We start from the raw sequence: 22968 nt of genomic DNA on the forward strand, positions 1-22968 counted from the left end.
ATCCAGGGCGCCACACAGTTGAATATTAGTAGCTTCCAAACATGTGATGGCTTTTGATACCACTGAAAAGTTGACGTTGATGTTCGCTAAGTTTCCAGACGAGGTACCTGTAAGGACCTCTTCCACAGTATTGATAGCACTTGCATAATCGATATGAAGCTCACAAAAGATAGTCTTTATTATTATTATTTAGTTGGTGCAGTAATACTCAGCAGTATTAAGCCAAGAACCCCTTCGTGTAAGAACAAGCTTAAAGGAAACGGGCAATGAAAGCGCTTGTCCCTTGAATTTGTGCACACTCAGTGAAACTTTCTAATAGACTTTCTTCCCACTGGAAATTAAGTTGTCCACATCAAGGTGTGATCGCACCTCTTCTGCAACTCTGTGTAAAACAGGCGCAAGGCAAGTGACGTAAACTATACAGGGAAAGAGAATCTGAAGTCCTTTGGCTGCTTTAGCCATGTATAAAGCACCATATATAACTACCAGCAAAACGATGTCTCTGTTCACACTATCCGGCCACAGTAGCTTCATATAGTTGCCAATCAAAATTGCAGCTGTCGAGCTGTTTACTCCTTCGAGAGCTTCCCGCGTTAAGAACAACATTCCTCCAGGCCCGTCAACTTTTAGTACACCAACAAAAACTTTTGCAACGTAGTTTCCACCCACATCGGTGGTCTCGTCTATGGACACCAAGACCTTACGTCAGCAACACTAATTCTTATTTTGTTGAACACCTCCTCGTAGCACCCAGTGTAGATTCATCTGGAACTGAATGTTTTGTTTACTTCGCCAAGAACTGCCTGAAATGAGGATTCTTTGGCTGTTCCACTGGGATGTTGTAAGACACCATCATCTCACACAAGTTCTTGAAGAATTTTTGCACGATTGAGGATGGATCTGTCTGCTTTTGTCTGCTATTATTTTCAGCACTTATCGTCATACAGCTGCTGCGATTGATCGTATTACAGTGTTATTCCAAAACGCTTTTCTGCACTAACTTTAATGTTACATAGTTTACAAAACAATATTTCCCTGTCACTGCTGAAGAACTTCTCTCCAAAATCACGAACAAAACCTTGCAACTTTATGGTGTTGGAGTACATTACTCTCGGCATATTGAACCAGACTGAATCTGTATTCAAACTGAACAGTGTGACCACGTGTGCAATTTTTATTATTTCGGAATCCGTCTTTCTTGTCTTTGAGAGCGTTTTGTCGACTGCACGCAACCATGTCTTACGTAAGTGAACCGACTATTGTGTTATGCTACTTGTCTAATATAGTCCTTGTGTTACACTGCTTGTCTGTTATAGTCGTTATACATAACGCTTTGTAGTAACTGTTGTGTTTCTTTGTGACAATATCACCCGAAACATTGTCTTATGAGCAACATTTTCATCTTTTTGTTCTTTTATCCTTAAACTTACGAGGAATATATGCATTTTTGGCAGAATTTGGGACAAATGTGACCTATTAATAAAATGGTGTAAATATGACTTTAAAAACCACAGTAAACATACATTTTTCTACTTCAATACCTGGATTCTTTCACAAATTGTTGTAGAAATTGAGGGGAAAAATTGACTTCTCATTAAGATCCGGGCCCTAATGATGGTTGGTATGAAAGGTGCACCACACAGTTTGAGAAAGGCTTTATGAGAAATTTTCGCATGTACTGACAACCTCAGTTAAGGGCGTAGAGCAATTCGCTTAGTTATGGGCGCAGGGCAATTGGCTTTGTCTGCAACTCTGGTACCTATTGCCATTCTTCACTGAATTTTTTCCTGCGAACCACAAGCAATTATTCCCTCACATTCTGGAACTCGTTACTGAGGTGCTAAATGTCGAGATTACAAAACTGCATTCGACTTTTCTCCCGAGAAGAAATAGTACGCTACATACTAACCGTAAACGCTCTTCAATGGAAGTGTGTTATGGCAGTCGCAGAAACAAGCGTATCGAATTTATGGCTGTACTTTAACAGAGCGCCACAACTTTGGTTGAGATAAATGTACATCGTGTTTGTATCGTATTATTTCTCTTTCAAACAGACGGGAACATCTGTCTTTTCTATCATGTGCGCAATTATTCTACCTCTAATTGTCACGTACATCGACATACGTACTCTAAAAAACACTGTGAAGTGAACACCAGGCGTTATGTCACGGATTGCGTGGCCTCTCCCGCCAGAGGTTCGCGTCCTTCCTCGGGCTTAGGTGGGTGTGTTGTTCTTAGGATAAGTTAGTTTGAAGTTAGTTTAAGTAGTGTGTAAGTCTAGTGACCGATGACCTCAGCAGTTTGGTCCCTTAAGAATTCACACACATTTGAACACCAATGTTATGATAGATCCCACTTGACAAGATATGCTGTATTGAATTTTTCTCTGATATCCTGATGATCGACCATACCCGAAACGCGTAATAAAAAAAGTATTAAGAAGTGGACGGTATGAGGTGGTGATAAGGATGTGCTCAGTTAGTCACTGGTAGCACATGCTAGGGCTTTTTCTCGTTTCAATTACGCACGGAGAACGGGAGAATGACTGTTTAAATGCTTAAGTCCACTCTGTAATTAGTCCACGGGAGCAGCATGTAGCGGCCCGAAAAATATCTCTAGTTTCTACAATTAACACTGGTTCTTGAAACTTTAAAAGTATCCGTCTATCGTCAAAAATCTGTCTATTAAAGTTTTTCTTAAGTTTAGTGGCGTTCTTCCACGGGTAAAACAAACCCGCCTTTGTTTGCGTAAGTTCAATATCGCCTGTTAATCCTACATGGTATAGGCCCACATACCTGCGCTATATTCTAAGAAGTGAGTCCGCAGCTCGTGGTCTAGTGGCTAGCGTTGCTGCTTCTGGATCACGGGGTCCCGGGTTCGATACCCAGCCAGGTTGAGGGTTTTCTCTGCCCGCAGACAGGGTGTTTGTGTTGTCCATATCATCATCATCATTCGTGACAGTGGCTAGATTGGACTGTGAAAAAAATTGGACTGCGTATAAACTGAGACTTTGTAATGGCGCTGATGACAGCGCAATTCAGCGCCCCACAAACCAGACATCTAAGAAGCGATTTGTAAGCAGCCCCTTTTGTAGACCGTTTGTATTTTCCCAGTATTCCACTAATGTGCCGAAGTCTGCCACCTGACTTATCTACAACAAGCAATTTTAATGGCCAGTAGCGTATAATTTCTTGTCGAACATCGTCACAGGCGATTAAACACTGGTTCCACACTTCGAAGCGGGAACAGAACGGCATGGAGTGGCGCCACACTACCTCTCCTCCGAAGAAAAAAGTTCAAAACCGCACCCTCAACAGATAAAGTCATGGCGACGGCCTCATGGGACTCTGAGGGCGTTATTCTGTTTCGTGTCCTCCATCATGGCGCAACTATAAACTCAGGAAATTGAAGAAACGACTTAGCGTGTTCGTCGCCACCAAAATGCAAACGAACTTATCCTTCTTCACGACAACGCAAGGCCTGACCCAAGTCTGTGCACCGGAGAGGGGCTCACAAAACTTCATTAGACTGTTATTTCTCATCAACCGTTGACCCCGGATCTCGCGCTTTTCGACTTTCATCTGTCTGGCTCAATGAAGGATGCATTCCGCGGTAACGAGTATGTAGATGATGGGGAGGTTACTGATGCAGCAAGACGATGGCTCCGACGTGGACCAGTAGAGTGCTACCATGCGGGCGTACAGGCCCTCCCAGTAACGTGGTCTTAAGGCCGTCGCATAGAACAGCTGAAACACAGTGCTTCGTAGCCAAAAGAGAGGAGAACAATTTGGTGTATTGTAATCACAAGTAGAACCAACGTGCTTCCAGAAAAAAAATGTGAAGCAGTACTTATTGAACGCCCGTCATTATTTTTTATCTTAAGAATACCTACTACGAAAGATGACTGTGTAAACAAGCATATTAATAAATCGTAGTGACTAACGATATCTTAGCAGAAGACACTATACATAGTTTATAACTTTAGTTAATAGTTATTTCAATAGTTGATTAAAGATTTAAAAAATAAAAATGCAGACATTAATATAATGGAGAAAGGAATAAGAACAGTCTGTGTGGCCGCGGAACCATATTGTAGGTTACCACATTGCTCAGATCCGACCACCTTGAACTGATGCTCGAGAACAGTTCCTTAGGTCCAGGTGTGCCCAGCTTCTTCTTTTTTCCGGCCTTATCCGGCTCTCCACGGGGTCGTCATGTTAATCTAGATTTAGCAATGATCGTGGTAGAGGTCGGCCGGATGGCCTTCTCCAATGTACGGAATTCGTGTACCCCGCCTGTTTGCGTCCAGTGCTATCTCACGCGAAACTGTGAGAACGTTTTCTCGAAATATTTATGAATCGTGTAACTGAGGCGGGATGAGGGTCCCATACAGTGGTACGTGGGAAACCGCCTAAAAACCACATCCAGGCTGTCCGAGTGAGTCCAGTTTTGCCCATAACGTTGCAGATTATTCTCTTCACAGCAAGGTTCTTCAATCACCATTCTTACATCGTTTCCTCAATATACTGATAGTGCTATTCCTGCGTTTGGCAACTATGACTGTAGTGGCATCCGTTGTTAACATGGAACGTGAGCTTTGTCGATCCGCAATGAGCTACAACTCAGTTCACGGGCCTCAGTAAAACGCTGGAACCCAGAAAACGTATTGAACTGAAATCTTGTATGACTGTAATTCGGATCTCAGTTCCGCCATACCGACTTTGCTTCCTATTACACACACCAAAAAAGTCTTCATTGCCCCATTTCCGAGAACTCCTGAAGATAAAAGTTGGCTGTGGATATTTTATCACAGTCACAGTCCCTTTGACTGTTCAGAGATGTCACTAAACCCGACCAAAGATATAAACAACCATCCAAAACGGAGGGGATCCTACAGCCAATCAGTTCCAGTCATTCCATCAGGAAGGAGGTACACGGCTCGTGTTGTCTGTAGCTCAACCATGCCTAGACGGTCAATACTGCGGTTAGATCGGGTCCGCATTGTTACTTTGTGCCAGGAAGGGCTCTCAACAAGGGAAGTGTCCAGGCGTCTCGGAGTAAACCTAGGCGATGTTGTTCGGACATGGAGGAGAGACAGAGAGACAGGAACTGTCGATGACATGCCTCGCTCAGGCCGCCCAAGGGCTACTACTGAAGTGGATGACGTTACCTACGGATTATGGCTCGGAGGAAGCCTGAAAGCAACGCCACCATGTTGAATAATGCTTTTCGTGCAGCCACAGGACGTCGTGTTACGACTCAAACTGTACGCAATAGGCTGCATGATGCGCGAGTTCACTCCCGACGTCCATGGCGAGGTCCGTCTTTGCAACCACTACACCATGCAGCGCGGTACAGATGGGCCCAACAACATGCCGAATGGACAGCTCAGGATTGGCATCACGTTCTCTTCAGCGACGAGTGTCGCATATGCCTTCAACCAGACAATCTTCGGAGACGTGTTTGTAGGCAACCCAGTCAGGCTGAACGCCTTAGGCACACTGTCCAGCGAGTGCAGCAAGGTGGAGGTTCCCTGCTGTTCTGGGGTGGAATTATGTGGGGCCGAGGTACGCCGGTGGTGGTCATGGAACGTGCCGTAACGGCTGTATGATACGTCAATGCCATCCTCCGACCGCTATCGGCATCGTATTGGCGAGGCATTCGTCTCCATAGACGACAATTCTCGCGCCCATTGGGCACATCTTGTGAATGACTTCCTTCAGGATAACGACATCTCTCCACTAGAGTGGCCAGCATATTCTCCAGACATGAACCCTGTGGAATATGCCTGTGATAGATTGAAAAGGGCTGTTTAGGGACGACGTGTACCACCAACCACTCTGAGGTATCTACAGCGAATCGCCGTTGAGGAGTAGGACAATCTGGGCCAACAGTGCCTTGATGAACTTGTGGATAGTATGCCACTACGAATACAGTCATGCATCAGTGCAAGAGGACGTGCTACTGGGTATTAGAGGTACCGATGTGTACAGCAATCTGGATCACCAAGGTCTCGCTGTATGGTGGTACAACATGCAATGAGTCGTTTCTATGAGCAATAAAAAGGGCGGAAATGATGTTTATGTTATGTAATTTTCTATACAAGTTCCGGAACTCTCAGAACCGAGGTGATGCAAAACTTTTTTTAATGTGTGTATTTACGTGAGTCAGTTTAGGTGAATATCAGTACGTTTCCTCGAGCAAGGTCACTGTCAAATCTTTCAGCGACCTCTAAAATTTTGATTTCATTCTTCATTTCTCATAATCTCGGCTTGAAGTTGAAGTCAAAGCTTAATAATAAGGAATGCAGTGCAGTTCTCTAATAATGCCTACCATATTTTAGAGTTTCTGTAGTCCAATTTATGATGAAAATCATCGGCTCTCCTAGCTCTACGATACTCACGTCAACAGGAACTTGCGTCGTTCATTATATATTAAACCTGGTTCAAATGTTTCGAAATTATAAGTGATGGGAATATCGTAGTAACTGGGTCAGTTGGACTGTGGGGGCTACTGTTAGATGGCTTGAAAACTATCCGGTGGGACAGAACGCCGTGATAAGGGTGACAGTACTCATCCATCAAAGTCGTCCAGATAAAACGAAAAATTCTCACTTTCATCACTTACCACAAGAATCTTTCGTGATGCGTCTCATATTTGCAAACAATGGATGAATCTAAGCCGTCTATCAAAGCACGGAATATTTTTTCTAATCCAAGATTGTTTTGTTTTTGTTGTACTATTTTTATTTAAGTTTTTCTGCTGTTTATATGCTATATTTTATATCTCTAATACTCTCATAATCACAGGTTTAAGAGATAATTATGATACGAGGGACGTTCAATAAGTAAAACAACATTTTTTTCTGAAAGTAGGTTGCTTTTATTCAGGATTCCAGTACACCATATTATTCCCCAATCTTTTGGCTACGGAACCCTATTTTTCAACATAATCTCCGTTCAGTGCGAAGGCCTTTGTAACCTTAGTGGGAGGTGCTGTATGCCCGCATGTTATCATTCTACTGGTCGACGTCTTTTGCTGCATCAATAACCTCCCCATCGTCCATGTACTGCTTCCCGCAGAGTGCATCCTTCACTGGGCCAAACAGATACAAGTCGGAAGGTGCGAGATGCGTGCTGTAGAATGGATGCGAAAGAACAGCCAATGAAGTTCTGTGAGCTCGTCTCGGGTGCGCAGACTTTTGTTAGGCCTTGCGTTGTCATGGAAAAGGAGAAGTTCATTTGCATTTTTGTGGCGACGGACATGCTGATATCGTTTCTTCAGTTTCCAGACGTTAGCACAATACGCTTCTTAGTTCATCGTTGCACCATGACGAAGAGCATCAAACAGAATAACCCCTTCATAGTCCCATAAGACTGTCACCATCACTTTTCCGGTTGAGGGTAGCGACTGTGAACTGTTTCGTCGGAGAAGTGGGGGTATGGCGCCACTCTGTGGAATGCCGTTTTGTTGTCGGTTCGAAGTGTTGGACTCACGTTTCGACAAAAAATTGTAACGACCAGCCTTGCAACGCGCAAGCAATTCCGCACACTTGATCCTCGTTGTTCTTTATAGGCGGAGAAGAACCCAACGGGCACACTTCTTTTAGTACTCCAACTGGTGAACGAGTCTGACCGAGACGACCAGTTGTGAAGAGAGGTGTTTGATTGTGATCCATCGATCACCTCCAATGAGAGTGTCAGGACGTTCCAACACTGCAGGAGTCACAGCTGTGCGCACCCGGCCGGTACGCGGGAGAGAAGACAGGTCTGCGCGACCTTGTTTTGATGATGACAGACGCCTCGCCCAACGACTCACCGTGCTTTTGTTCAATGCCAGGTCTCCGTGGACATTCTGCAAGCGCCTACGAATATCTGTGATACTCTGGTTTTCCGATAAAAGAAACTCAATAACAGTTCGCTGCTTAGAATGCACCTCCGTTACAGACGACACTGTGAGGGCTACTTATTGCACCACCACCAATCCAAACTTGATGAAATTTCGCATTTTTTCAGCCGAAATTAGGCGAAAAAAGATATACGCTGCAGTTCTTATCGAATGCTCTTCGCACGTTATTTTTCTTGGCAGAAAATGTGTTTGCTGCAGTTACTGCTGATTTTCGCCATAAATGGGGCACATTGTTAGAATAGTTGTCTAGTGCGGTTTCTGCACGTAGTTCGGAATCCTGTCACCGATGTCATCACTTCCGGTGGTTCTGCGGTAACTCATCGCCCTCTCCTAAACAATCAAGCTGTCACGCCCTGTGGAGTCCAGTCTACATCTGTGAAGTGTGAAGTGTGTGGCGGAGGGTGCTTTGTGACTACTGGAACTCCCTCGCCTTTCCTGTTCCAGCAGTCGCGAGTGGTGCGCGGGAAGAACGACTGCTGGTAAGCCTGTCCGAGTGAGCTCCAATCTATTTACCTTTCGCAGTTCTTGCGTAAGATATTCGTAGGAGGAAGCAATATATTTGCTGACTCTCCTAGAAACGTACTTTCTCGGAAATTTATAAGTAAACTATACCGTGATGCCAAACGCCTCTGTTGTAGCGTCTGCCATTGGATATGGATGAGCATCTCCGCGTCGCATTCGTTCTTAATAAACTAACAGCGTCATGAAACTTCCACTGTTATCCACTAGATCATTTGTCAATATTGTGAACAGTAATGGGACGGAAATTGCCCACTTGTCGAACATAAAAATTGCATGAAATTTTGAAACTTTAGATAAGGCTTATAGGCAAGAAGCAATTCACTATCAACCCAGCAAAAATATCGCCGCTCGACAGGCTTCTTAACTCATACGAGTATTAATGAAGAAATTGGATACCATCCGTAACTCCGAAGATTCAGAAACGAGACAAGGTTTTGCAGCATTTGTTGCAGTAAAAACATGAAGAGGGACGAACAACCTATACCACTATTCCCTAAAAAGAAGGGCTACAACATTACTAAAAATGAAATAATCCTGTTTTTATTCCTGTCTTAGCAGGAATGAGCATTTGGTTTCTCTTGTGGAAGGGGCTGCATGAGTCACGAAAAATACCAAATCCACAAATCTTGGAAAAGTAGGAGATTACAACTAATACTGTTCACCAAATCTGTAATGTATAATTACATTTCTTTTTTAATATCATTCGCGGAATTTTAAGGACCACATTTCATTGTCTTTTTATTTTCTTGTTTTATCCTTGGCAAATTACTTAAAATGACTCTACCATCCCGGCATGTGCCTTGAGTGGTTTAGGCAAACGATGGAAAATCGAACGCGGATTTGCACCCACCGTTCACCTGAACGTGAGCCTATGCCTCAACCGCTACGCTATGTCGCTTGGCTCGGCCAAATGGTTCAGAGATATTTTTCAGAAAATAACATTACAGACTGTTGTACGGCAACCTCCTGTGTCGTGCAAGGTTACATAATTCTAACAGTAATTTCCGAATTGCTAGGTGACGTAAGTACCATATCAAAAACAGAATAAATGGCACACATTCTGTCCACTCAAATATATCACACGGAATGACGCATAGTTATTATAGAAGCACCTTAAAGAAAGAGTCAGGACAATGAGAAATGCCACGCCTCTGCGTCCAAGGGGAAGAGTGGTACAAGTCACCCAGAGACCCGCTACTTGTTATCCGATATAACACCCCTGAATCCTGGAGAAAGTCATAAATTGCGCCATTCTGAATACGATTACCTAAACAACCTCCCTTTTGCTTTTAGTGACAGCTCTCTGTCGATGATCTAAGGCAACATATGGACATTGCTAGCTGTAGACAACGCTTATTTGCGTTGGTGGATACCGAAACAGGTCTATCCATTTCAGTGACCCGTCAGACTGACTTAGCGGAGACATGATCAACATGGAAGTTCGTTAATTACTTTGTCCAACCTGCATATTTACGCTGAGTGCAATGAATTATAACTCAGTTTGTTATTCCCACATTAGATACACAGCACCACGAAACAAACATTAACACAGGGGCTTCCGTCTTCTCGCAGCGTGGACAGTAGCGTACAAGGAATACAGAAGATAAGAGTTTTGCAGCCGTTACGACAGAATGTGACGTATCTGATAAGAGATTCACAAACCAATCGCGCAATGGTAGCGTAGCTGCACGCGTTTAGTTTGGGAAGACTGCGATTACATTTAGAAAACGTATTTAAGTAGTGGAGCAAAAGGCGTGATCAGTATGCGGAAACTTGGAATTTCGTGATATCGGGACAAACGGGAGTCTGATCAGTTTTAGGAGACCACTCATTCTGTTGGTGTCGCTTCTAGAACCTGATACTGCCCACGGCTGTCACGTGATTTGTATGTACATCCGATACGTTCTGGAATACCCTGCTACTGTTATTAGAGATAATTTACTGTATTGAAGTGTTTACCATATCTGTAGAGCGATTTATATCGCGTTATTTTTTTAGCTATAAGATGTCAGTGAAAGGTACTATGCAGTAAAATTGTCGTGAACATATCGACGCATTCCATGTAAAATATATTTTCATCACTGCTACCGATTAGCTTCCACAAACAATGTCTGTGCTTAGAATATTTTTTAAAAAATCTTCTTCCTCTGACTTCGAAGGCTTTATTTGAGAAAAAAACTGATCAGCGTGTTGGTTTATTTATGATTCTATTTGTGAGCAAACTCTTGTTAGCTGCATTCAGTATGGAGAGAGTTTTCATCAGTTCTCCTATGAGTCTGTTTATATAAACAGACTTCTCACCTGATTGTTTCTGCATACCGAGAGTACTAGTTGGCTCTCATCAGGCGTGAATCCAATAGATATTTTTACAAGCTGTTTCATTTTGAAAAGGGGGTTAGATGGATATTTTCCACAGCCAAAAAGATGCAAAAATACATTATTATTTGTCAAAGGATGTCAGTGTGATGTAAAATATAGAGTACTGTATCTATGCAACATAGGTCATGACTGTCATCGCAGTTACTAATACATTTACTTGCAAAATTTGCATTATCAAATCGCAAGTTCATTATAAGTTTGTACACTGGTATTTCCAAGAAATGGCTTAAGACTGATGCCCTTACTGAAGCCAAAAATTGTCATTAAAGCGTAATAAATAAAGAAGCAAGATTCAGCGGCAATGAGTTAATACACTGATTATAACAATATGCGGTTGCTTAATCCATCAATCTTTTTGACCTCAGGTTTGTTTATTTGCTCCTTTGCCTTTTCCATGCCTTTAAGACCAAGCACTAATTTCGTTTTTATGCGTATTTCGAAGTTTTTTTCTCCACACTAATGAAAGATCTCTCTACATATGTGAATGATCCTTTCTTTTTTCTTTCTAGCGTGCGAAAATTACTGCGTTATGGCTTTCGAAATAACGTATAGATATCCCTGTTTTTCGTTCTGTTGTTCAATAGCTTATCGAAAGATGTCGCAATGTCTCGATATTAATGTCACAAATAATGCTTAAAACACCTCTGCTATGCTTGGCTTTAACAACAATTTGATTTAGGAAAACTTCTAGTTTAATAATACGTTTAATACCATGTTAAGTGTAGCTAGATAGAGGAGATGCAGTGCTACTAACGTGAATGGAGTTTTAATAATATCGGTTTGTGACGGAGGAATTTCGTGCTATAACTATTGCATCAGATGTTCTCCGGAACTACGCTCTCATCTACTTATAAATGTACCCGATGGGCAACAATTGGACACAAAAGAAGCTCTGAGATTCTTCGTTTGTGTTCGCGTGACACCTGTTCTTTTATTTTTAATATCTAGTAGTAATAAGGAGTTAAAGAGATGTTTTGAAAGAGAAGAGAATTTTATTCCAGCTTTATTTGTGCGTACCGATTGTGCTAACTAGGTGGGTCGTAGCTGGAGATCATAAAGTGCTGTACGACGATACTAAATACCTCAACAACACCAAAAAAACCGTCAGGAAACCTCGTGCTGTTGACGCTGTAACTAAGACTCAAGAATACCGATACTGTTCTGCAAGAAGCCTTGACGTCAGTAACGCATGACTGGTCAAGTGAATGATCATGGCTGATGATAAAGGAATTCAATAGAGATAACACGTACAGAGAGCGTATGATGCATTTAATTTACACCTCGGGCGTTAACTGAGTTGTACAGTCGTTTCTTGGATCTTAACGGATATTCCCTATTCCACACCACACTTTGTCACTTCTTACCGTTTCCGAAATTTCATTAGACTCGGTTCCCTACCTTCTTTATTTTTCATTTTTAAATGTATTTGTAAACAAAAACTGCGAATTAGAGTAGTATAATTAGAAGGTCGCAATAATAGCTTAAAATCCTGAATAAACAGAACAGGCTACAGCGACATCCTAAACAAAGATTACTCCAGTTACGCATTTATTCATTTAGTTGTGACGTAGTGGGATATCTACTGTGTAATGCAATATTTCGTTTTGCATCAAATTATCCAACTTAGAATAGGTTAGATGACAAGTAAAAATCGGTCTTCATCGTTCAATTCCGATCTGACGGCAATGGAGCTCTTTATGAAAGCAGCATATTTGTGGTGGCGCACACGCGTAGCGAAAACCACAACACGATATTCACGCATCTATAACAGTCCAGACTAGTATCTCGTGTAAACGCTAGGAAGTGTCCTGAGGGACACCATCCACACAAAAAGCCCAAACATCCTTCTACGTTTGGTGTTTCGCTTTCTGGTAACATGTTCTCGCCTTCCGCCCTCCCTGGGTAAGTAAAACACAGACAGGGAGAACTATATAAATTATAGAAGCTATCACCGAAGAAATGCGACGAAACACGCAAAGTCACACAGTCTCGCAAAGTAGAGTTGTTGTGCTTTGTGACGCTCGCCACAGAAATCACTATTCTTTGATCTAACAAAGCTTCCATTTTTAATAAACAATAGTTTCTATTGAAACTTCCTGGCAGATTAAAACTGTGTGCCCGACCGAGACTCGAACTCGGGACCTTTGCCTTTCGCGGGCAAGTGCTCTACCATCTGAGCTACCGAAGCACGACTCACGCCCGCTACTCACAGCTTTACTTCTGCCAGTACCTCGTCTCCTACCTTCCAAACCTTACAGAAGCTCTTCTGCGAACAGTTTTAATCTGCCAGGAAGTTTCATATCAGCGCACACTCCGCTGCAGAGTGAAAATCTTATTCTGGAAACACCCCCCAGGCTGTGGCTATGCCATGTCTCCGCTATTCTTTCTTTCAGGAGTGCTAGTTCTGCAAGGTTCGCAGAAGAGCTTCTGTAAAGTTTGGAAGGTAGGAGACGAGGTACTGGCAGAAGTAAAGCTGTGAGTACCGGCCGTGAGTCGTGCTTCGGTAGCTCAGATGGTAAAGTTAAGATGATGGTTTTAATTAGACGGCACGGTAGCTCAGCGTGTTCGGTCAGAGGGTTAGCTGCCCTCTGTAATAAAAAAACTGAGTGACTGGATCAGTAACGAACTTCAATGGGCGTCAGGTGACGTCCGCCATGAACACTTGAAACGAACAATAACGAACAAAATGAGATTAAAAAAAAAAAAAAAAGATGGTAGAGCACTTGCCCGCGAAAGGCAAAGGTCCCGAGTTCGAGTCTCGGTCGGGCACACAGTTTTAATCTGCTAGGAAGTTTCATATCAGCGCACACTCCGCTGCAGAGTGAAAATCTCATTCTGGAATAGTTTCTATTCTCTATACAATTTTTAATTAGTTATAACTCGAGGGGCAAAGTGACGAACACTTTATAGACAGTGTGATATGCTTCGTGATAGCGTCTACTGCTCAATTGAAGTTACCCTCATCTAGTCAGAGAACGCAACTCATCAGTCCAAAAAGTTTGGAGACTGGATTTATTAAAAACATAGAAAAGTTAAGATGATGGTTTTAATGATTCAGGTATTCTACACAGCCCCCCCCCTCCCCCCCCCCCCCCTGTACACACACACACACACACACACACACACACACACACACACACACTTGAGTGCAACGCAAGGAACTTTCATACAACCATGTGAAACAGTCAGAAAGGTATTTCTTTGACATGTTTAATTTACGTGCCACATTCGCACCTTCTTCAGTCTTGTCGAACCATCAGTCAGCGATTCCGCAGTTTCTCGTTTTATACGCGTAGTTCGCATTGATAACAACAATTATTCACACCCGTGATCATTTTTTCCTGACAGGAATTGTTTCCCTTTCAATGGAGTAATGGCAGTCGTCCACGCGTCGTTGTTGTATTTCGAGTGTCACGGTGTTCCGAACAAATTTTATACACATTTTTCTCTTCTTCAAAATATTCTCGAGAATTTCTTGAACTCTTCTTGTAGAGATGTTGCTCCATTGCCATTTGTGAAACAACATTGACATACTACGTCAACTATTTAACACTATGTACTCACTACTGACTGGTCGAATGCACATCTGTTGTTTATGGTTCCAGCTACCCACCGTTGTTACTGTGCTAACGTCACACAAGTCCCATGAATAAAATCATTCTCGGAACCTTTTTTTCTGACGGTGTATAACTGAAATGCACTTCCGTTGCTAGCTGTAATCACGTACTTTCAGGTCATCTGGCGTTATCAGATCAGTGGAATACCGGGTAGTATTACGCATTTCTCACGAACTGTTGGACTATTTGAATCACTGTCGCTCCACCCCAACTCCCTAAATTTTAAGTTACGCATAAACTCTAAGGTTCTGCAGTGTTGTGTCCACCGTGTTAATATTATCTATTTCCATTTCCCTGAATCCCCCCAGAAAACATTTGAAAGTGTAAGTTTTGCTGCTACAGCTTCCCGTCAAGAAACATGATTGTCGTTCTGTAACAATGACGAACGTAGTAATGTTACAAGAGCAAGGCTGAATAATCTCACAAGTAGATAAATGTTTCAAATAAAAAGGATGTCTATTCGATCGCTTCTGAAGAAAAGCACGGCACTCGACACTTCTCGGATATGTTGTCACAACAGGAAACATGGTGGTTGTGCGGTTCAGTGTTCGTCATCTCACATATTACTGTCCTTACGTCTATCATTATTCTGCTCAGGTCGCTGTTAAATACACTACTGGTCATTAAAATAGCTACACCACGAAGATGACGTCCTACAGACGTGAAATTTAACTGACAGGAAGAAGATGCTGTGATATGCAAATGATTACCTTTTCAGAGCATTCACACAAGGTTGGCGCCGGTGGCGACACCTACAACGTGCCGACATGAGGAAAGTTTCCAACAGATTTCTCATACACAAATAGCAGTTGACCGGCGTTGCCTGGTGAAACGTTGTTGTAATGCCTCGTGTAAGGACGAGAAATGAGTACCATCACGTTTCCGACTTTGATAAAGTCGGATTGTAGCCTATCGCGATTGCGGTTTATCGTATCGCGACACTGCTGCTCGCGTTGGTCGAGATCCAGTGACTGTTAGCAGAACATGGAATCGGTGGGTTCAGGAGGGTAATACGGAACGCAGTTCTGGATCCCAACGGCCTCGTATCACTAGCAGTAGAAATGACAGGAATCTTATCCACTTGGCTGTGACGGGTCGTGCAGTCACGTCTCGATCCCTGAGTCAACAGATGGGGACGTTTGCAAGACAACGACCATCTGCACGAACAGTTCGACGACGTTTGCAGCAGCATGGACTATCAGCTCGGAGACCATGGCTGCGGTTACCCTTGACGCTGCATCGCAGGCAGGAGCGCCTGCGGTGGTGTACTCAACGACGAACCTGGGTGCACGAATGGCAAAACGTCATTTTCTCGGATGAATCCAGGTTCTGTTTACTGCATCATGATGGTCGCATCCGTCTTTGGCGACATCGCTGTGAACGCACATTGGAAGCGTATAACCCGGCGTGATAGTATAGGGTGCCATTGGTTACACGTCTCGGGCACCTCTTGTTCGCATTGACGGCACTTTGCACAGTGGACGTTACATTTCAGATGTGTTACGAGCCGTGGCTCTACCATTCATTCGATCCCTGCGAAAACCTACGTTAAAAAAAAAAAATGGTTCAAATGGCTCTGAGCACTATGGGACTTAACTTCTGAGGTTATCAGTCCCCTAGAACTTAGAACTACTTAAACCTAACTAACCTAAGGACATCACACACATCCATACACGAGGCATGATCCGAACCTGCGACCGTAGTGGTCGTGCGGTTCCAGACTGTAGCGCCTAGAACCGCTCGCCCACCCCGGCCGGCACCTACATTTCAGCAGGATAATACACGACCGCATGTTTGCAGGTCCTGTACGGGCCTTTCTGGATACAGAAAATGTTCGACTGCTGCCGTGGCCAACGCATCCTCCAGATCTCTCACCAATTGAAAATGTCTTTTCAATGGTGGCTGAGCAACTGGCTCGTCACAATACGCCAGTCACTACTCTTGATGAACAGTGGTATCGTGTTGAAGCTGTATGGGCAGCTGTACCTGTACACGCCATCCAAACTCTGTTTTACTCAATGCCCAGGCGTATCAAGGCCGTTATTACGGCCAGAGTTGGTTGTCCTGGGTACTCAGGATCTATGCGCCCGAATTGGGTGAAAATGTAATCACATATCAGTTCTAGTATAATATATTTCATATATTTGTTCAATGAATACCCGTTTATTATCTGCATTTCTTCTTGGTGTAGCAATTTTAATGGCCAGTACTGTATAATCACTAATTTGTACACTAATAGTTTCTAAATGTTTCAGAGTGTTGCCATAACTTCTACGTTTGTGCACGAACTAAACATCAGTACGACATGTTTCGTAGAGAAAACTAAAATTAAATACAAAGAAATAAATGAAAAACGTCAAGTTACATTACAGATATGAGCAGCAATCAAAATTAGAAACACTGTATGTGATAAAGGAAATTATGTTACATTTGTCGTAGCCTGAAGGTATGCAGAGATTTTAACGAATCCGTAACTGCTTCTTGTAGCACACTGGAATGGTGAAATATATATATATTTTTTAAATAAACGTCAGTCGACTGCATATATTTCGGTTTTTCAAGGTTTTATTCTAGATATGCAATTCAGGCCGTAAACTCCATCGTCAAGGTTTCCAAGATCCAATCTCGGTTTTTCATAATGACTTGGTGAAGCAGACGTACCTGCATATTGAGAGAATCGGCGTCACTGGTTGCCCATGTAGGATGTTTTTTCTCAATGTCTCCATGATTATGCACATGGTGCATTCAGGCTTTTTCACTCCCGAAGTGTTTTCGTACTTGTGTTTGTTAACGATATAGCTGTGTAGTGAAAAGTAAAAACTTCAAATGGCTCTAAGCACTGAAGCTGTTAGAAATGGCTCTGAGCACTATGGGACTTAACAGCTGAGGTCATCAGTCCTCTAGAACTTAGAACTACTTAAACCTAACTAACCTAAGGACATCACACACATGCATGCCCAATGCAGGATTCGAACCTGCGACCGTAGCAGCAGCGTGGATCCGGATTGAATCGCCTAGGACCGCTCGGCCACAGCGGACGGCTCTAAAAATTTCAACTTGGAAGCAGATTCTTGCATTATGCGGTTGCATCTGCTTCATCAGATCATGTTGAAAGATTCTGTGAAACCCGGATGATGAAGCTTTCGCTCTCAAATATACATCGGAAATAAAAAACCCAAATGCAGACAACCGACGGACTTATATTCATAACTGCGGTTGCAGGCTTTCTCGGCACATTCTAATCTTCTCGGGTGATCAGTCGAATGTTGGCGGCGTCTTGTCGTACAGTTTCGATGAATTTCGTACCCATCATCTTCAAGCGAAGACTAGCAACACTAAATAAAATACCAGGCGAAAACAAGTGCTTACACGTGTCAGTAGCATTACTGCCATAGCGAAACAATTAGGCCATTATTTCTTTACGTTTGGATACGCTTCTGTGTTTTTTCTTTTTTTTTTCTTCGATGAGTTTCGGACCCATTATCTTCAAGCGAAGACTTCATTTTAAAATAATGGGTACGAAACTCATCAAAACGTCGCTACAAGACGACGTCACCATTTGTCTGATCACCCAAGACGATTTCATCATTTTATTAGTAAAAAATGGTTCAAATGGCTCTGAACACTATGGGACTTAACATCTATGGTGTCCAGTCCCCTAGAACTTAGAGCTACTTAAACCTAACTAACCTAAGGGCATCACACACATCCATGCCCGAGACAGGATTCGAACCTGCGACCGTAGCGGTCACGCGGTTCCAGACTGAAGCGCCTAGAACCGCACGGCCACACCGGCCGGCTTTTATTAGTAAAATTCACGCAGACATTACTGACGAATAAAGAAGACACGGCTTGGTAACAGGTGGAACAAGCATAGTTAAGCTGGCAGTGACGCTATGCATCAGAACTTCCCATTTGAGCTAAATGGATTTAAGATTAAATAACTACACAATATGCCAGATGGGTATCCTATCTTAAGGTGTGTGAAACAATTTTCCGGGCCAGTTTTAGTTTGCCCATCCGGTGTAAAGGTATTTCAGAGCGACGTGCCAAATTACGTTCCAGCTAAGTGCAGACAAGGAAATCAGTTTTATGGTATCAAAATTAACGGTAGCTATCGACAAAAAACAAAGAAGCATATGCAAACGTAAAGAAATAAAGACCTAGTTGTTTCTCAATGGCAGAAATACGACCGACACGTATAAGCCCTTGTTTTCGGCTCGCGTGTTATCTAGTGTAGCAACAACTGTGCTGGCGTACTTCAGCAATCGGTTGCTCTCCGCCACGTATTTCAATGCCTCGTAAACTACAATCGCTTCAGGGTTACGAGGTCGTTCATACACCTCCTTCGAGAACGGCTAACTGGGTCGAAGCGATAACACATTTCCTCTGCAGATTTTTGCTGGTGAGAAATTGTGTAGCTGCCACGTACAATCCGGTCAGTTATGGGCGATAGTGATGACATAATACGGCATTCATTTTGAAGGACAAGCGAAAATTATGAGCCCTTCCGTTGCTTCACTTGCCTCTGACATGAACTCTTCACCTGAGCAGGCAAAATATTGGCGTTGAGGTTGAAATTTGCTGACTGTTGGCGCAGTTTTAAAACTATAAAGAGTTTGTTGTACCTACATTTCACATCAAAATGTGCGACATTCTACCGAACTGTAGGCTATAACTGTGAGTAAAGAGCAGCAAAGCGTAAACCAATTAAACTTGAAGAGGTCACCCTTCAGTCGGTCAGGTTAAAAGTTTTGTTACTTTTCCATAAGATCTTGCTTGTTTTTTATGCATTTAGTGCGATTTTAAATACCACTTCCGTTAACAAGAGCCAGAAAATTATTTGTGCAGGCAGCCAGAAGGTAATCGAAAAAACATGCTGCCTATAATGGTTCAAATGGCTCTGAGCACTATGGGACTTAACATCTGTGGTCATCAGTCCTCTAGAACTTAGAACTACTTAAACCTAACTAACCTAAGTACATCACACACATCCATATCCGAGGCAGGATTCGAACCTGCGACCGTAGCGACCGCGCGGTTCCAGACTTGCTGCCTATAATCTCCCGTCCACAAGTCCACAATCCTGTTCGCTAAACTGGGATAAAATGTTCCAACTCTCTACTTACAATCAAAAGAAGTCGGGAACTACAGCGATAAATCAAAGTTTGTTTTAACAAATTAGTGTGTTCAAGAAAAGTTTACACGCACAAATTAATGTTTTTGAAATTCATCAAGGTTTTCCTATCGCAGTAAGCACTCGATACAGTTCAATAACGATCTCTACTGGAAGTTCCAAGTACTGCTAATTAGAGCTCTATCTGTTAATTGATTAATTGCTCGTCTTACAAGTGGTAAATAAGGTACAACAATTGCCACGCGGTTTACTGCAACAATATCGGCGGCACAATAAGTAAAAACATCAAAACTAAAACACCGGATGTCCAGTAAATTATCAATCCACGAAGGTTCACTTCTACACATTTGTACAATAATGCGAGGTAACTAACTCGACCGCTAACCGTTCAAGTCAGTTGTCTTCAATGCCATACGAGACTAAAAAACACGGTCATCGACCGAAGTAAGTCACAACATGGAAGTATAGCGAGATACGAGGTCGGGAGGAAAGAAAAAAAAAAAGGAAATTCGTCATAATGTATTTATTTCTTAATATTTTTACACCAGATTTTTGATCACTCTCCATCGACCACAACACAGTTCTTCAAACGATGCTTCCATCGCTCAAAACAATTTTTAAATTCAAATGTCGGAATGTTCTTTATGCCTTCCAGCGATGTTTGTTTTACCTACCCCACAGTGGCAAAACGCTTTCCTTTCATATTCATTTTGAGTCTGGAAACAATAGGAAATCACAGGGGGCTAGATCCAGTAGGGGAAAGGGTGTGGGGGGTGGCCAATAGGTGTCACGCAGTTTATGGTCAAAAACTGCTTTATGGAGAGGGCGGTGTGGGCTGGCGCGTTGTCATGATGGAAGAACCAGTCACCAGTGTGCCAAAGATCTGCCCTTTTCTTCCGGACACTCTCTCTAAGTCTTTTCAAAATCTCCTAATAGCACTCCTGGTTGACAGTTAGGCACGGGGGAACGAACCCCGCGTGCACAACACCTCTGCAATCGAAGAATCAAATGGGCATTGTCCTGATGTTTGACTTCACTTGGCGAGCTTTTTTGGGGCGAGGAGAGTCACTTGTCTTCCACTGGCTTGATTGCTCCGTTGTTACGAGGTCTTATCCATAGTACCACACTTCATCATCAGTAATCATCTTGGAAAATAATTCAGGGTCCTCTTTGAACTGATTTTGAAGCTCAAAACATGCCTGAAGTCGGCGCTCCCTTCGCTTGTCTGCGATAATGCGAGGGACAAATTTGGCTGCAACCCTTCTCATGAGCAAATCTTCGGATAAAGTCCTCTGAATTGAACTCCATGATATTCCAGATATCTCACAGAGTTGATCAATGGTTCGGCGTTTGGCGACGGTGTTCACGAACGAGGGCATTGATTTTGTCGACGTTTTAGTCACTTCTTGAAGTTGATAGGCGTCCTGAACGGGGTTGGTATTCAGTTGACATTTCTCCATTTTTAAAACGTGAAAACCACCCGTAGTTCTGGTTTTACGTAGAGCAGCATCCCCATAAGCAATCTTAAGCATTACAATAGTTTCCGAGGCTGATTTCCCCAACGGGAAACAAAATTTCACAGCCGCACGTTGCTCTCGACAATCTGCCATCACGTTTTCGCCGAAATGGAAAAAGTTGTTTTACTAAGAAGCTCTCTCGGGCGAATCGATGCACTCACAGCGACACAACTTCGCCCACTGACTCAGATGGCGTGACTGTTAACGGACATGTGGTCAAACAATGGGTTCCCCCACTCTCCCTCCTCACCGCAGCCCAATTTCCGTTACATTTGGGTCCTCCCTCATACATCCCGGACGACTGACGACGATCGAATGAATCCCTATATAGTAATAAGATGGTTCTTTTACACTGGACGTTCCGTTTCGCGTCGGACGGCAAACAGATCAGCTGTAGTTAGAAAGGCTCAAGCGGCTGCAGCAGAGCTCAGATGGCACCCGTTCTGATCACAAGACGTTTGGTTTGTGGGGCGCTCTACTGCGCGGTCATCAGCGCCCCTACAAAGTCCCAATTTTTACACAGTCCAATTTGTTACACAACCCAATCTAGCCACCTTCACGAATAATGATGATGAAATGATGAGGACGACACAAACACCCCGTCCCCGGACAGAGAAAATCCTCAACCTGTGATCCAGATGCAGCAACGCTAGCCACTAGACCACGAGCTGCAGACTAATGGCAAGCCGTTACCCATCATTGTTAGTTGAATTTTTCCATGAGTAATATTGTACTCTATGTATGTTCCATAAAAATATCAATTAGATAATTCTTAAACTGCGACTTCTAGTAGAATTTTTGTAATGGAAGCGAGGGTAAAATAAGACTTCTGAACTGTCTCCATTCTGCTGTTTTCACTTCTGAAAATTTACATTAACTAAACTAAACTCTGTCCGAACAGGCCTCAGAGGGTACAATAGTATCGACCGACCGCAGTCATCCTCAGCTAATAGGCGTCACTGGATGCGGATATGCAGGGACATGTGGTCAGCACACCCCTCTTGCTGCCGTTGTTAGTTTTCGTGACCGGAGCTGTGCTTCTCAGTCAAGTAGCTCCCCAATTGGCCCACAAATGCTGAATGCACCCCGTTTGCCAACAGCAACTGGCAGACCCTGACGGTTACCCATCCAACCTCTAGCCAAGCCTGACAGCACTCAAATAAACTTGGGTGATCTGACAGCTGCGACATGGCCGTTGGCGTAAAGTTACATAATTACTTAGTACAGCTTCATCATTACTTCCAATGAACATAGTGCTGTAATGTATCATTGTAACTAACTTGTAAAAATCCATCATGATTTTACAAATTTTCGTACAAAAAGAATGAGGTTTTAGTTAATAACTTGAAAAATATAAGAAATAACTTCATAAAACCGCTACAGTACGTTTTTACATAAAACGGAACCTAAATCCAAAATTACATCTTTCTGTCTACTATTTCGCGCTTTTGAAATTTCGTAAAAAGTGGATTTTCGTGGAAACTAAGAAGCGGATCAACCTGAAAGTCAAAATATGTAACACTGGTACGGTTTTACAACATCTGGCAAAATATTGTGACATGATTTAAGTATCTAACTTTACTTTAGATCGTTGCGCAATGCTTTGAATGCTCGTGCACAAGTTCAGCGCTGCCGGATCGGCCTTGACTGGGTGACGGGGAAGCACCAATCTCATTCGCTCGCCACCGTTGCTACACGTAGACGCAGTATTTGGTTCCCCACACTATGCTCTCTAAACGAACGACCTTCATTGGCACAGAGACTGTAGCTTTCAAATGTGTTTGCCAGAAATTTAACAACCTTGAAGTCTACATCTACATAAATATTATCTGAATCATTTTGAAATGGTTAGTAGACGGCACTTTTTATTATTCTTTATACAGCGTTA

At 42.9% G+C, this 22968-nt stretch overlaps 1 protein-coding gene across 3 annotated transcripts in view; it reads left to right on the plus strand.

The window, feature by feature from the left end:
- Positions 1–22968, plus strand: part of LOC126298722 (uncharacterized) — a 355049-nt gene that overhangs the window by 61202 nt on the left and 270879 nt on the right. The window contains exon 1 of one of the 3 annotated variants that reach the window (XM_049990150.1): positions 10146–10315. The exons of the other annotated variants lie outside the window; for them this stretch is intronic. The gene's annotated coding sequence lies outside the window, so the exon portion shown is untranslated. Of the gene's footprint in view, positions 1–10145; positions 10316–22968 lie in introns of those variants that run through there. 3 annotated transcript variants of the gene reach the window in all.

This window comes from Schistocerca gregaria, chromosome X (assembly GCF_023897955.1).
Source record: "Schistocerca gregaria isolate iqSchGreg1 chromosome X, iqSchGreg1.2, whole genome shotgun sequence".
Taxonomy (NCBI): domain Eukaryota; kingdom Metazoa; phylum Arthropoda; class Insecta; order Orthoptera; family Acrididae; genus Schistocerca; species Schistocerca gregaria.